Source organism: Schistocerca cancellata, chromosome 2, assembly GCF_023864275.1.
Source record: "Schistocerca cancellata isolate TAMUIC-IGC-003103 chromosome 2, iqSchCanc2.1, whole genome shotgun sequence".
In the NCBI taxonomy this organism is placed as follows: Eukaryota; Metazoa; Arthropoda; class Insecta; order Orthoptera; family Acrididae; genus Schistocerca; species Schistocerca cancellata.
Window position 1 is genome coordinate 982096380 of NC_064627.1, and position 17254 is coordinate 982113633.

Here is a 17254-nt window from a genome sequence, read left to right on the forward strand (position 1 = left end):
GTTCATATGTCACTTCCATAAACGGCAACACTCCAAACACCTTCCTAACACTTAAATTTATATTCAATATTAACAAATTCTCTTCTTCAGAAACGCTTTTCTTGGAATTGCCAGTCTAAATTTTATATCCTCTCCATTTCGGCCATCATCAGTTATTCTGCTGCCCAAATAACAAAACTATCCACTACTTAATAAGTGCTCCTTCCCTAATCTAATTCCTTAGCATCACCTGATTTAATTCGATTATATTCTATTATTTTCGTCTTGCTTTTGCTGATGCGCGTCTTATATCCCCCTTTTAAAACACTGTCCATTTCGTTCAACTGCTCTTCCAAGTCTTTTGCTGCCTCTAACAGAATTACAACCTCATCAGCAAACCTCAAAGTTTTTCTGTGTTCTTCCTGAACTTTAATTCCTACTATAAATTTTTCTTTGATTTCGTTTACTGCTTTGTCAATGTACAGAATGAGTAACATCGGGAATAGGCTACAACGCTATGTCATTCTATTCCAACCACAGTTTCTCTTTCACGCCCGACGACTCTGATAACTGCCACCTGGTTTCTACACAGGGTGTAAATAGCCTTTTGCTCCCGTTATTTCACCCTTGATACCTTCGGAATGTCATAGAAAGTATTCCAGTCACCATTGTCAAAACCTTTCGCTAAGTCTACAAATGCTATGAAAGTAGGTTTTCCTTTTGTTAGTCTATCTTCTAAGATACGTCTTTCGGTCAGTACTGCCTCGCATGATGCTACATTGCTCCGAAATCCAAACTGATCTTCCTCGAGGTATAATTCTAATGTTTTTTCATTGTTCTGTGTAGAATTATTGTTAGTATTTTCCAACCATGACTTATTAAAATGACAGTTCGGTAATTTTCACAGCTGTCAGCAACTGCGTTCTATGGAATTAGAAATATTACATTCATCTTGAAGTCTGAGGTTTTTTCCCTTTATCATAGATCTCGCATATGAGATGGAAGTGTTTTCTCATGGCTGGCTCTCCTAAGGCTATCAGTAGTTCTGACGGAATGTCGTCTACTTCAGGGGCCTTCTTACCATACAGGTCTTTCAGTGCTCTATCAAATTATTCTCACAGCATCCTGTCTCACGTCTTATCTTCTCACTTATAATTGACAAAACTTGCGTTACTATGTTAATTAACGTTTCTGTTCACGTTGAGATGCACTAACCGTTCCCCATTCTTTTTTAACTTAAAAATTTTAAAATCTGCCCAATAATTTAGAAATGAAATTTATAAGAATTCTACAATGAGCCAAGATACGGACCTGGATTCACATCACCAAGATAACTCACAGAAGTTCTTAAGCCTGCACTTTAGCTCACGGAGCGTACTCCGTGAAAGTACTTGCTGTGAACCGCCCGCTCAGTAGTCGCCAGGAATGTGTGTCACGCCCGCACATCACACGAGGGAGAGCGAAGCGCCCACAGTCGCTCGGAGAAGTTCCGTAGGAGCTGACTGGGTCTAGGATGCGGAAGAGGGGTGGGGGTGGGGCCTGACTGCAGGCAGCCAATTAGCTAATTAGGGGGAGGCTGGGCTCCTCAAAGGCCTGACGCGCCACAGGGGGAGGAGTAAACAGTGTCCGGTCCACCCACACCCGACATCAGTACTGGTTTCACGGCCGCACGAGGTACAATCCACCATAAAGCTCATTGTCGGAATGTGTTGCCAATGCCACCATCTTGTAAAGACATTGCATCCCCCGAAAGTCGACAATACTTTTTTTTCTTTTGTGCATTACCTTGCATCATTTATTTCAACAATTCTTTATTTCTTAATACGTCACATTGTTTCTTCGTTCATTTTGCTACTGTTTTATATTTTATATTGTACGAATATGACTGCTCTGGTTTTATATGCTTTTTAAATCTTTGGTTATGCTAGGAGATGTACTGTGTCAGAGGGACGACTATCGATAGAGAGCGTGCGAGTTGTTGGGGTATCGTGGCAACACCGACTCAAAGGAAAGCCTCGGCGCTTGTTGGTGACGTCGCGTCAGCTAGGCACGGCGAACGCCAGGTCTGTTGCAGTCAGAAACGCCTGGCGTCCTTATCAGTAAAAATCTCTTATCTTTGGACAAAATGTTTGGTATTGTTTTGGATTCTGCAGTTTTATTTACATGAAAGATTTTGTTACTATCGTAAAGCTAAAAATGAAGAACATAGTTCTGTATTACTGAATCCTGTCGAAACAAACATGATCAATATGAGAAGATGCTTTGCCCCATTGGAAGCTTTGGAAATTTTGCATTCAAGTAACTATATTTACTTTATCCATTTTGTTATCGAAACTTAACCTAACCCCCTTACAATTAACTCGCTTCTTTTATTTATTTATTTATTTTCGTTTGACATCGTCACTGGAAATGTGAACTAATTTACATGTGTAAATGTCCACCTGTTGCCAGTCATTAGATTACAGTCGTTTTCAACGAAAGGAATTCTAAACAGGAAGCAAAATAGCTTCATACGTCGAAAATACTGCTGAGCTAAAACTTTTTTAAACATGCACATTAGAAAAGATAAATATTCTCCTCTTGCAACTGAAAGGAGAAACTTTATGAGATAAAAAAAATTATTTGATAAAACAAGTATCTCTCTTTTGCCTCTTCTTCTGCCCCCCACACCCTCCCCCAACGTGTACAATCGCAAGATATTTCATTAACATTCAGTGCTCCTCACCCCACAGTCAACCAAGATACCTAAAGAAGAGCAGCAAAATGTTCACAGTTTCTTGTAAAAGCAACCCAGTACAAACGTAACTTCCTCAGATTTACAAATAAGGTAAAGAAGCACGAATTCCGTTGCTGCTGGACCATGAAGTTGCTTTTGTATGTCAATCCTTAAAACAGGTGGAAATTTAAGTTCAGGAGTACACTATTTGTTAAGAAGTGTAATTAATTGCGCAATTAATTGATTGCAGAAATCTCTCAGAACAGTGTGTGTTGGTCAACTACCGCCAATAGTTTCACATTTTCCTGTGTCAGAGAGGGAGACACCACCATTATGAGTATGCCTGCAACAGAATGGCGTTCGCCGTGCCTAGCTGACGTGACGTCACGAACAAGCGCCGAGGCTTTCCTTTGAGTCGGTGTTGATCGTGGCCGGTTCGCGGGTGAAAAACGTTGCAAAGTTCGGCGTGAAAGACGGTGATACGCGGAGGAACAATTAATTACAGTACGTCCGCTGTGTTAATGACAGATCGTGCATTATTAAGTGAACAGTAAAACCTGAAAAGTATATCGACTGTTTGCGGTGACGACTTTACATACTGTGTGAACCAGACACGTAAGGAAACACTAACTGTTAGAATTGCGTGAAAGTGGAACAAACCAAAATGTTATGTAAAAGAACAGTGCTGTGATTTGATCAAGGAACATTTATTATATCATCCAAACTGTCTTAAAGACGACGACGTAAATGGAACTGATGTTTAACGGACTGTTATAATGATAAACACATGTGACTGTTTTCCTGTGGCAACACGGTGAAAGAACTGTGCGAAGTATTGGCATTAACCGGCTATATATCGTAAATACTAAAGACATTGCATAATTCCGACCTACCCGCACCGCATGATTAATAAATTTTTAATAATAAAACGTCGCGCGCGTAACGACAACGCACACACTGGAACAATTATTATCGCGCCAGTGCTGCCAGCTGATTCAACTACAACGGAGACGTGGACCACTGCCGTAACTGGAATATTAATGAAACAGGAGGATCCATCATTATCTTCATGCCACGAACCGGGATTAACTTCACCCATAGTCCGCGCGGACCACCGCTGACGTCATCGCACTGCCTGCAGCAACAGTTAAGACATTAAAAGAAAATTATTACGCTCTCTCTCATTTCAAAATGAAAGACAATTGCAGTTAAAGTATCTATTTAAAAAATGCTGCCATTTGGTTTAGTTCCAATAAATATTCATTCCATTATTTCGTCTTGTTGACAGTGTTGAAAACCCGCCAAATTAAAGTTCAATTAATAATTTTCTTTCAAAATTCTTCTCAGACATTTTGCTGCTCATCATAATTTTATTTTAATGATTGTGTGTAACTTCTTTTGGAGGGAGTACATATTTTATTTTTTGCGCAGTAAAATTAGCTACCATAAAATTACGTATATTACCAGCTGATGCTGTCCGCCATTACTGATTGAAAACTGACCAATAGTATTGTCGCATATTTTTTCCCATTGGCTGTCAGCTTCAAAACAAAATTACGTATTTCGTGGGCATCTAGCAGATGCGTGATGTCTATGTAGGCCCCTACAATATTTTTTTTTTTTGTTTTACTTTTGCAGGTTTATTGGAACTATATTGACTTTAAATTGACTTTAATTGTTCATTTAGCCCCCGTTAAAGTGATTTATCATATCTATATAATAATTGTACAGAATTACCTAATTTATTTTTTTATTACGTAAACTCTGGCATACCACATTTAGATTAAAATAGACGTCTTATAGGCCCCACATAAGATTCTGCACGTTCTGACAAAGACTATGCGAAATTTTTTTTAGTCCATGAGTAACAAGGTTTGTCAGATTTCTTGTATAGGTCATGTATTTTTATTTGAAAGTTTTTTTTTTCACAAGTAGAGAACCAGTTTCTTTACAATCTCCGCAGTCAATACGTCAGCTGTCACGATTCTAGACCTATGCAAAATGTTATACCCCCAGAATAACTTCACAAATTAAGACGATTACCTGACATCGTCAACTGTATGAGGCGATGTCAGAATCTAAACACGGTTGTTTATTCTTATTACAGAGGTTTATTCTTCCAGACCGCACAAAAACACACAGTGATTATTAGTTTCAGTGAAATTAAATAACCATATCGAGATAATCTGTACAGAAAATATTTTCGTCAATTGTTCGCATTAACTGGAAACAATTTACAGAGACGACATTCCATAGTACTGTGTCTCGTCATACAATAAGAGAATAGCTGTGCGAATAGTGCAAAATAGTTACAAATAAAATACAGAAGGCATATATAAAATATTGTCATGTTGTGTCCTTGTTGACACCTGATAGTATCAGATTATGTTTGTAACTATTGGGCACTGCTTTCACAGCTTTTTTCTTGTTGTATGATGAGAGACGGTACAATGGAATGTCGTCTCTGTAAGTTGTTTCCAGTTAACGTGAACAGTCGACGAAATCGTTTGACCCCGTAAAATATTTTGCTTTAAAATGACCAGAATATGGCGATTTAATTTCTCTGCAACTAGTAATCACTGTGTATTTTTGTCTATCTGTGTTTAACGACACACAAATTTTATAAAGCAGTGACGAAAGGAGCTACTTTCTCTCGTCAAGTGTTCTGCGTAACAGTGGTGATAAACTGTAAAGCAAAGAATGTCGAGCGTCAGAGGAAAACTATTGTTTAACAGACTAGTTTCTCCATAACAAATGTCACAAATTTACAACAGGTATTTATGATTTTTAGGTAATGCCATGACACATTCGAAAAAAGTTGTCTACTACATTTATTAGTGGATGATTGCTAGAGAGGTTGGGCGTACAAGAGTGGTCATTGCCACTTAAACAATTTCTGAGCTTAAAAAAAATACTCCCAATGGAATAAATGTGAGGAAGTGTTCATGTCAGAGACGCAACTGTTCAACTAATTTTCAGTCATAGGAATGGGTAAAAGCTTGTTCATTTTGCAGAGAGCACAAATTCTGCATTTCCCACCAATGATAACAAGAAATACCGTCTGGGTTTACTTGTAAACTGTTCTGTGCTCCAGGAAGTAACCACGTTTGAGGGACATGAAGGTATGCTCTCAGACCAAATGATCTTCGAGAAGTGAAGCGCGGGGTGATCAGGGAAGCTTTCATGAAATGTCATTACTAAATGTTTCACACCCTACATTCGGGAGAAACGAAGTTCAAATCCTCGTCCGCCCTGAAAGAATCATCTCCGTGGACTCCATTAAAAAAAAATTTCGGTAAATGACAGGATGGTTCCTCAGTTTATGAGACACCCAATTTTTTTTCTTCATTCCGATTTCATCCTTCCTTCTGTCCTCTAGAGCAGTGGGAGGTTGTGTTATGCATATCATTGGATTTTCTGTGTCGACTCGGAAAGTAAAGACAAGTAGTTTGATATGTGATACAGTTTCAGCTGTGCATCTTTACTGAGTGGCGAAGAAGACTTTATTTTCTATGACAACACAGTCGTTCAAAAGGCTGCTTGTAACTATCAAACAATGTCTTTTAATGATATTAATAACATATGTCTAGCATTTAAAAATTTCGTTGGCAGTAGTTGCACTAATTAGTATATACAATATCACTACTTTTGGCTACTATTTATTCGTTTTATAACACAAATTATTCATTTTTTCTGTATTTCGGGACATGTATTTACTACAGTTCCTAGACGTGATTTTAAAAGCTATCCTGTAAGTCTTCACGTTGATGTTACTGGTTGGGTAGTCCAAATGTCGTGTTCCTAAGTCAGCAGAAGTTGTTTATCACGCCACGTTGGATATCTGTAGGAATACCCACTCCGCTGCAAATCTATAAGCTCATGATGGGTATTGTGCTTCGGACAGTTTAGAACCAATGCTGTTTGCATAAACTGTGCCACACTAGTTGGTTAGCAAATTGAGCCTAACGAGGGAAAACTCTGCAGTTCTCGATTTAAAAAAAAATCAAAGAAAAGAACTTCTTCGTATCAAGAACAAACATTTATGTTTACAGGAGAAGAGAGTAGACATCTGCAATGTTTCAAAGAAGGAAATGATTTAGTGTTTCACTTACATGTCACTGGTCTGGTGAAGGATTGAAACTGAGGAGAAAAACGGAAATGCAGACTGTTTATTGGTTCTTCTAAAAGTAGTTGATAAAAGATTTTTTTACACGATGATAATGCGGCAGGGGGGATGGGTGGACTGTTGTGGGGTTGTGAGCCACTCAAGGCTACTGTGGGACGAAGCCTCTCCGTCAACTCTAGGTCATCGGTTTAACACACGCAATACAATACCTATGAACAATTACAACTTTTTCATTCTGAACCTATGAAGCGAAGTTTCAAAAACATCGACATATTTCTATTTGAAATAAACTGTTGTTCAGGTAGTTTTCATTTTGTGACGATTTAAAAGTCTTAAATATGTCCTCGAGAGCAAATTGCCGTCGCTATACATAATGTTAACGCGAATAAGACAACAGAACAAGGGGTCACCATTGGTCCGAATAAATCGAACTTCAAAAAATTCTTTGCGGTCTGCAAAAAAGACTTTTATTCACAAAGTTGTGTATAGAAGAAAAGTTCTGTGACAAGTTGGGCTTAGTGAAACTGGTTGTGAAAGGGTCACCGAATTTGAAGAACGTTTTATGGGTCTCCACAAGAATATTCTTCATCTTTCAGAAGTGATACTGAAATAAGACGTTACTTTAGAATACGTTGTGGGAGTGAACAATGATCAAAGTGTTATAAATATTTACTATCATAAACAGTCTTCATCACAATTTATTTATTACGGTAACCAGTTTCGACCACTACTGTCGTCATCTTCAGACCAATGAGTATGAACACAGTAGTGGTCGAAACCGGTCACCGCAATAAATACATTTTGATCAAGACTGTTTTTAATAGTAAATAGAAATAAGAAGTTTATGTTGGAACCAATACTCGAAAAATTACGTTCGACTAAAACCTTGAGTAAAAACAGCTGTTAAGTGTGACTGAGGCTTAGCTATCGTCCAAGAAAGTTGTTAATAACTGCTTAGCCAAACACATGTACCCATATTGCAGTTCTGTTGTTGACAACTTCCTGACAAAGCTCAATACATGAAGCTGCTTGACGAGCCTGAAAATTTAGTTATTCAGAATTCGCTTTGATTTATTTCCTGAATTCAGTGAGGAACAATGTTAAATATCTCATTAACACATCCTGCTAATGGAAACAAGGTGTCAGGGCAGTTGGAATAACAATGTGATGAGAGAAAACTGTCACCCCATCGATACGGACAAAAGACAATTAATCGGAGAAAAAGATACTTCAAAAACAGGAAAGCGTAGGAGTATAAGCAATTGCTCCATAACTTCTTTGTAATAAAGAGGTTATTTTATGTTTATTTTTCAATAAAAGCTATGCATGTAGTGACAAATTAAATTACATATATATAGTGCAACTCAGGGCAGATATGAATTGGGTGCCCAATTAAGCAAGAGAGTAAGGAACAAAACATTAATATTGACATAGTGCCCAAAATCGATCAAAGTAATGTATAATCTCACTAAAATTAAAAGTAGCTTTCTTCTTTGTACTGTGTGACGGATCCATTATGGCCTCGTTAGCCTTTATGTCTTGAGATACTGGACCACTTTCTTTGCGAACCATGGTATAAAATCACATCGACAGTTTCTATATTGTAGCAATTAATTTCCGGAAAATTGATGTTCATACTGTTTCTCTGTACAAGGGAGCATCCACTGAGATGCAGGGGAAGGCAGTTGCCCGCCCTTGATAATGAATAATAATAATAATAATAATAATAATAATAATAATAATAATAATAATAATAAGTATGTTCTGCCAGTCGTAAAAGGCGACAAAAAGAACAAACCACTAATAGGGCTAACCCCCCTTTTAGTGCAGTCCGGAACCGCGTGACTGCTACGGTCGCAGGTTCGAATCCTGCCTCGGGCATGGATGTGTGTGATGTCCTTAGGTTAGTTAGGTTTAAGTAGTTCTAAGTTCTAGGAGACTGATGACCGCAGCTGTTAAGTCCCATAGTGATGAGAGCCATTTGAACCATTTGAACCCCCTTTTAGTGTGATTACTTGGTTCAGGACAGAACTAAAGAAGCCTCGGACAAGCGCCGTCATGGTCGGGGACGACGCTTGAACCCTATGCCCGCCCACAATGGTAACGACACTGCTAGCCAACTGGAAAATGATTTAAATCCAAATAGAGGTGTTTTGCAGGATATGCTTCCTGCAACCACCCTAGAAGGAAAACAAAGACAGAGGATGAGATGGTCAGATGAAGTTAATCGACACCTCATGTTCTGTTATTACCAAGCACCAATCTAGGAACCAATACAACTGGATACAGATCACAAGTATACACAACATTTATTACCAGATACCCGGAATTAAAATTTTTAACAGAACAACGACTAGCTGATCAGATCCGTGTAGTAATCAAAAATAACAGGATACCCCAGTCAGAATTAGGAAACATCAAACAACAAGTACAACAAATACTAGAACAAAATAATGTGCAATCAGAAGAAGAAGAAAATACAGTAACGGACTCAATCATCCCAGAGAAAACAAACAAAGAACAAAACGCGTCAATTAAACAATCAGAGGAAAACGACATCTTAAGACAGCCACCAGAACAAGCACAAATAGAACACGAAGTGACACACATGTTAGATATAGAAGAAAAATTTCTGCTGACTTATATAGAATACAAAGACACAAATACAGACATTAGACCATTCTTGCATAGACCGCCAAATAACCCACAAGTCGAAACAACAATGACAACTATCAACACAATCATACACAACAAAATAAATGAAAACACAACTATGGAAGAGTTACAACTACTGGTTTATGTAGGAGCACTCACTACACTAAATATACACACTAGGCAGAGATCAGAACCAACCAACACACAGAAGAAACCCACAAAACCAGCATGGCAACACAGGCTACAGATCAGAATAGAAAAACTGAGAAAAGACATCGGACAGGTAACACAATTTATAAGAAATGAAATATCAGACAAAAAACGAAACTGGTTAGGTAAAATCTCACAACAAGAAGCAATAGAGCAATTAGATGAAAAGAAGCAGAAATTACAAGCATTGGCCAAACGACTTAGAAGATACAAAAATAGTGAAAATAGAAGGAAACAAAACCAAACATCCAACACAAACCAAAAGACATTTTACCAAACAATAGATAACACACATTAAAATAGACAATCCACCAAACATAACAGACATGGAACACTTCTGGAGCAACATATGGTCAAACCCGGTACAACATAACAGGCATGCACGGTGGATACAAGCAGAAACAGACTCATACAAGATGATACCACAAATGCCTGAAATGATAATTTTGCAACATGAAGTCACCCGAGTAATTAATTCTACGCACAATTGGAAAGCCCCTGGAAATGATAAAATAGCAAATTTCTGGCTAAAGAAGTTCACCTCAACATGTTCACACCTAACTAAATTATTTAACAGTTACATTGCAGACCCATACAAATTCCCTTACACATGGAATAACCTATCTGAAACCTAAAGATCAAGCAGACACAACAAACCCAGCTAAATATCGCCCCATAACATGCCTACCAACAATCTACAAAATATTAACTTCAGTCATTACACAGAAATTAATGACACATACAAAACAGAACAAAATTATAAATGAAGAACAAACTCTAATAATATCACATCACAACCAATACAGATTAAGCGTGGAATATACCAAGGAGACTCATTAAGTCCTTTCTGGTTCTGTCTTGCTCTGAACCCACTATCCAACATGCTAAATAATAAAAATTACGGATATAATATTACTGGAACATACCCACACAAAATCACACATTTGCCATACATGGATGATCTAAAACTACTGGCAGCAAGTCCGCAGCTCGTGGTCGCGCGGTAGCGTTCTCGCTTCCCGCGCCCGGGTTCCCGGGTTCGATTCCCGGCGGGGTCAGGGATTTTCTCTGCCTCGTGATGACTGGGTGTTGTGTGATGTCCTTAGATTAAGTTAGGTTTAAGTAGTTCTAAGTTCTAGGGGACTGATGACCATAGATGTCAAGTCCCATAGTGCTCAGAGCCATTTGAACCATTTTTTTTTTTACTGGCAGCAACCAATCAACAACTCAACCAATTACTAAAGATAACAGAAGTATTCAGCAATGATATAAATATGGCTTTTGGAACAGACAAATGTAAGAAAAATAGCATAGTCAAGGGAAAACACACTAAACAAGAAGATTACATATTGAATAACCTCAGTGACTCCATAGAAGCAATGGAAAAAACAGATGCCTATAAATATCTAGGATACAGACAAAAAATAGGAATAGATAATACAAATATTAAATAAGAACTAAAAGGAAAATATAGACAAAGACTAACAAAGGTACTGAAAACAGAATTGACAGCAAGAAACAAGACAAAAGCTATAAATACTTATGCTATACCAATATTGACCTACTCATTTGGAGTAGTGAAATGGAGTAACACAGACCTAGAAGCACTCAATACACTTACACGTTCACAATGCCACAAATATAGAATACACCACATACATTCAGCAACAGAAAGATTCACATTAAGCAGAAAGGAAGGAGGAAGGGGATTCATCGACATAAAAAACCTACATTATGGACAGGTAGACAATTTATAGACAATTTAAGAAAATTCTTTCTAGAACGAGCAGAAACTAGAAAAATACACAGAGCAATCACTCATATAAATACATCGGCTACACCACTGCAATTTCATAACCACTTCTACAACCCTTTAGATCACGTAACATCAACAGATACGAAGAAAGTAAATTGGAAAAAGAAAACACTACATGGCAAGCACCCATATCATCTAACACAGCCACACATCGATCAAGACGCATCCAACACATGGCTAAGAAAAGGCAATATATACAGTGAGACGGAAGGATTCATGATTGCAATACAGGATCAAACAATAAACACCAGATATTACAGCGAGCATATTATTAAAGATCCCAACACCACTACAGATAAATGCAGACTTTGCAAACAACAAATAGAAACAGTAGATCACATCACAAGTGGATGTACAATACTAGCAAATACAGAATACCCCAGAAGACAAGACAATGTAGCAAAAATAATACATCAAAAGCTTGCCTTGCAACATAAACTTATAAAACAACACGTTCCCACATACAAGTATGCACCACAAATGTACTGGAGAATGATGAATACAAATTATACTGGAACAGAACCATTATAACAGATAAAACAACACCACATAACAAACCTGACATCATACTCACCAATAAAAAGAAGAAAGTAACACAACTAATCGAAATATCCATACCCAATACAACAAATATACAAAAGAAAACAGGAGAAAAAATTGAAAAATACATCCAACTGGCTGAGGAAGTCAAGGACATGTGGCATCAGGATATAGTTGACATTATACCAATTATACTATCAACTACAGGAGTCATACTACACAATATCCACCAGTACATCAATACAATACAGCTACATCCAAACTTATATATACAATTACAGAAATCCGTAATTACTGGTACATGTTCAATTACCCGAAGGTTCCTAAATGCAATATAACATATACCGTACAGTTAAAAGGAAGTGATGCTTGATCAAGGTCAGCGTCACTTTCCATTTTTAACCAGACTTAACGTCTGAGAAAGTAAAGAAATAATAATAATAATCTTCGGATAACTAACTTGAATTCTGCCTCACCAAAGAGACCAACGAAAGAGCATAGTATCACTTTACGAAACCCAGAACACGTAATGGATATTTATTAGTCAGAAGTGTACCTAGAACGAAGTCTCAGAAGTATTTCGTCACTAAATCTACCGTGAAATCAACATCTTTCACTCCAACCCCATCCCAACCACCTTCCCCCTCCAGCTTCCCCCCCCCCCCCTTTTCCCGTCATTGGTACGCTCTTGCGTCCATTACCTGTATGTATACAGGTGAATACCAAACAGGTAAAATCATACGAAATAGTCCACTGTGAAAACAGTTTCCACGAGGCGAATACCTGGTTAACGTCGTAGTCCCAAGAGCACTCGCCGAAGTCGCGAACATGTCTATTGCGAGGACTGGCTTCCCGCCTCCGTGCGGCTTCATCAGCGACGGGGTGGCGGCGGCGGAGGCGGTGGCGGCTGCGGCTGCTACTGCGGCCGTTGGCGCACAACTCAAACACGTCGCGCAAAGTGGCGGAACGCGAGCGGCAAACTTGCCGGATTTGCATCTGGTATGCGCAGACGAGACGTCGTTCAATTTAAACTTAGCCAGCCATGCGCGAGCTTCGTGTGGCAAAACACGGCGTCTGCAAGACGTTAGTGGCACACATTCCGTGCATCTAGGTACTGCCTGGTCGCAAGTGTTCCAGGAACGGAGCCACAGCACCTTTCCTGTTTGTGGGACGCTTCGTTACCGCTGCCAATATATTGTAATTCTACGTTTCCCTGTCCAGCATTAAAGCAGTGACAGCACCACTCATGTCTGCAACATGCTGCCCATGTCCTAACCATACATCATCACGAGAATAGCTTGGAGGAGAAAAATTTAAATGGACCGATACTTACTTACTTTCCGTGTCCGGAACTAGACTTCAGACTTCCAAAAATCAGCAGCCAATATGGCCTTGTCATTTGCCTCCCATAAGCCATTCACTGTGCAGGGCTGGTGTAAATATGGACAGATAAGCTGGTGTTGCCCCCCATGAACCATGGACCTTGTCGTTGGTGGGGAGGCTTGCGTGCCTCAGCGATACAGATGGCCGTACCGTAGGTGCAACCACAACGGAGGGGTATCTGTTGAGAGGCCAGACAAACATGTGGTTCCTGAAGAGGGGCAGCAGCCTTTTCAGTAGTTGCAGGGGCAACAGTCTAGATGATTGACTGATCTGGCCTTGTAACATTAACCAAAACGGCCTTGCTGTGCTGGTACTGCGAACGGCTGAAAGCAAGGGGAAACTTAAGCCGTAATTTTTCCCGAGGACATGCAGCTCTACTGTATGATTAAATGATGATGGCGTCCTCTTGGGTAAAATATTCCGGAGGTAAAATAGTCCCCCATTCGGATCTCCGGGCGGGGACTACTCAAGAGGACGTCGTTATCAGCAGAAAGAAAACTGGCGTTCTACGAATCGGAGCGTGGAATGTCAGATCACTTAATCGGGCAGGTAGGTTAGAAAATTTAAAAAGGGAGATGGATAGGTTAAAGTTAGATATAGTGGGAATTAGTGAAGTTCGGTGGCAGGAGGAACAAGACTTTTGGTCAGGTGATTACAGGGTTATAAATACAAAATCAAATAGGGGTAATGCAGGAGTACGTTTAATAATGAATAAAAAAATAGGAGTGCGGGTTAGCTACTACAAACAGCATAGTGAACGCATTATTGTGGCCAAGATAGACACAAAGCCCATGCCTACTACAGTAGTACAAGTTTATATGCCAACTAGCTCTGCAGATGATGAAGAAATAGATGAAATGTATGACGAGATAAAAGAAATTATTCAGGTAGTGAAGGGAGACGAAAATTTAATAGTGATGGGTGACTGGAATTCGTCAGTAGGAAAAGGGAGAGAAGGAAACATAGTAGGTGAATATGGATTGGGGGGAAGGAATGAAAGAGGAAGCCGCCTTGTAGAATTTTGCACAGAGCATAACTTAATCATAGCTAAAACTTGGTTCAAGAATCATGAAAGGAGGCTGTATACATGGAAGAAGCCTGGAGATACTGACAAGTTTCAGATAGATTATATAATGGTAAGACAGAGATTTAGGAACCAGGTATTAAATTGTAAGACATTTCCTGGGGCAGATGTAGACTCTGACCACAATCTATTGGTTATGAACTGCAGATTGAAACTGAAGAAACTGCAAAAAGGTGGGAATTTAAGGAGATGGGACCTGGATAAACTGAAAGAACCAGAGGTTGTAGAGAGTTTCAGGGAGAGCATTAGGGAACAATTGACAGGAATGGGGGAAAGAAATACAGTAGAAGAAGAATGGGTAGCTCTGAGGGATGAAGTGGTGAAGGCAGCAGACGATCAAGTAGGTAAAAAGACGCGGGCTAATAGAAATCCTTGGGTAACAGAAGAAATATTGAATTTAATTGATGAAAGGAGAAAGCATAAAAATGCAGTAAATGAAGCAGGCAAAAAGGAATATAAACGTCTCAAAAATGAAATCGACAGGAAGTGCAAAATGGCTAAGCAGGGATGGCTAGAGGACAAATGTAAGGATGTAGAGACTTGTCTCGCTAGGGGTAAGATAGATACTGCGTACAGGAAAATTAAAGAGACCTTTGGAGAGAAGAGAACCACTTGTATGAATATCAAGAGCTCAGATGGCAACCCAGTTCTAAGCAAAGAAGGGAAAGCAGAAAGGTGGAAGGAGTATATAGAGGGTTTATACAAGGGCGATGTACTTGAGGACAATATTATGGAAATGGAAGAGGATGTAGATGAAGATGAAATGGGAGATAAGATACTGCGTGAAGAGTTTGACAGAGCACTGAAAGACCTGAGTCAAAACAAAGCCCCGGGAGTAGACAACATTCCATTAGAACTACTGATGGCCTCAGGAGAGCCAGTCATGACAAAACTGTACCATCTGGTGAGCACGATGTATGAGACAGGCGAAATACCCTCAGACTTTAAGAAGAATATAATAATTCCAATCCCAAAGAAAGCAGGTGTTGACAGATGTGAAAGTTACCGAACTATCAGTTTAATAAGTCACAGCTGCAAAATACTAACGCGAATTCTTTACAGACGAATGGAAAAACTGGTAGAAGCCGAACTCGGGGAAGATCAGTTTGGATTCCGTAGAAATGTTGGAACACGTGAGGCAATACTGACCTTACGACGTACCTTAGAAGAAAGATTAAGGAAAGGCAAACCTACGTTTCTAGCATTTGTAGACTTAGAGAAAGCTTTTGACAATGTTGACTGGAATACTCTCTTTCAAATTCTGAAGGTGGCAGGGGTAAAATACAGGTAGCGAAAGGCTATTTACAATTTGTACAGAAACCAGATGGCAGTTATAAGAGTCGAGGGGCATGAAAGGGAAGCAGTGGTTGGGAAAGGAGTGAGACAGGGTTGTAGCCTCTCCCCGATGTTATTCAATCTGTATATTGAGCAAGCAGTAAGGGAAACAAAAGAAAAATTCGGAGTAGGTATTAAAATTCATGGAGAAGTAGTAAAAACTTTGAGGTTCGCCGATGACATTGTAATTCTGTCAGAGACAGCAAAGGATTTGGAAGAGCAGTTGAACGGAATGGACAGTGTCTTGAAAGGAGGATATAAGATGAACATCAACAAAAGCAAAACGAGGATAATGGAATGTAGTCGAATTAAGTCGGGTGATGCTGAGGGAATTAGATTAGGAAATGAGACACTTAAAGTAGTAAAGGAGTTTTGCTATTTAGGGAGTAAAATAACCGATGATGGTCGAAGTAGAGAGGATATAAAATGTAGACTGGCAATGGCAAGGAAAGCGTTTCTCAAGAAGAGAAATTTGTTAACATCGAGTATAGATTTAGGTGTCAGGAAGTCGTTTCTGAAAGTATTTGTATGGAGTGTAGCCATGTATGGAAGTGAGACATGGACGATAACTAGTTTGGACAAGAAGAGAATAGAAGCTTTCGAAATGTGGTGCTACAGAAGAATGCTGAAGATAAGGTGGGTAGATCACGTAACTAATGAGGAGGTATTGAATAGGATTGGGGAGAAGAGAAGTTTGTGGCACAACTTGACTAGAAGAAGGGATCGGTTGGTAGGACATGTTCTGAGGCATCGAGGGATCACAAATTTAGCATTGGAGGGCAGCGTGGAGGGTAAAAATCGTAGAGGGAGACCAAGAGATCAATACACTAAGCAGATTCAGAAGGATGTAGGTTGCAGTAGGTACTGGGAGATGAAGAAGCTTGCACAGGATAGAGTAGCATGGAGAGCTGCATCAAACCAGTCTCAGGACTGAAGACCACAACAACAACAACATCAAGCTGGTGTTGAGGATGCTGAACAGAACCACACAGACAGAGAGTGTTCTCATTCTCTTTTAGGAAACCCCATTCTGCAAGTTTGTCTTGCACTTTGGCACTTCTACCCTCATACGGTTTAGGGTTCTCCAGACTGTGTATAGTATGTTTCCACCAGGCGCTAGTTCTTCTTTTACATCTTTATGGGGGTTTCTCAGGTCGATTTCCCACCTTTTCAAACGATTATCTGCATACGACCCTTCCAGGGCTCGGGTACGTGACAGGAAACTCTTCCTCGAACAAAGCCGTCGGTCACCAGGCTGGTGTCCATATAAAGGATGACGCATGTCCTTTTCTTGCTTGGTTTTTTTCGGCTTCGGCAGCGATGTCACGTCGTATATTGGACCGATACATTACGAATTAATAAATACCCATAATTCTGTGGGTGGAGAATAATTTGATAGTCGCATTGTAG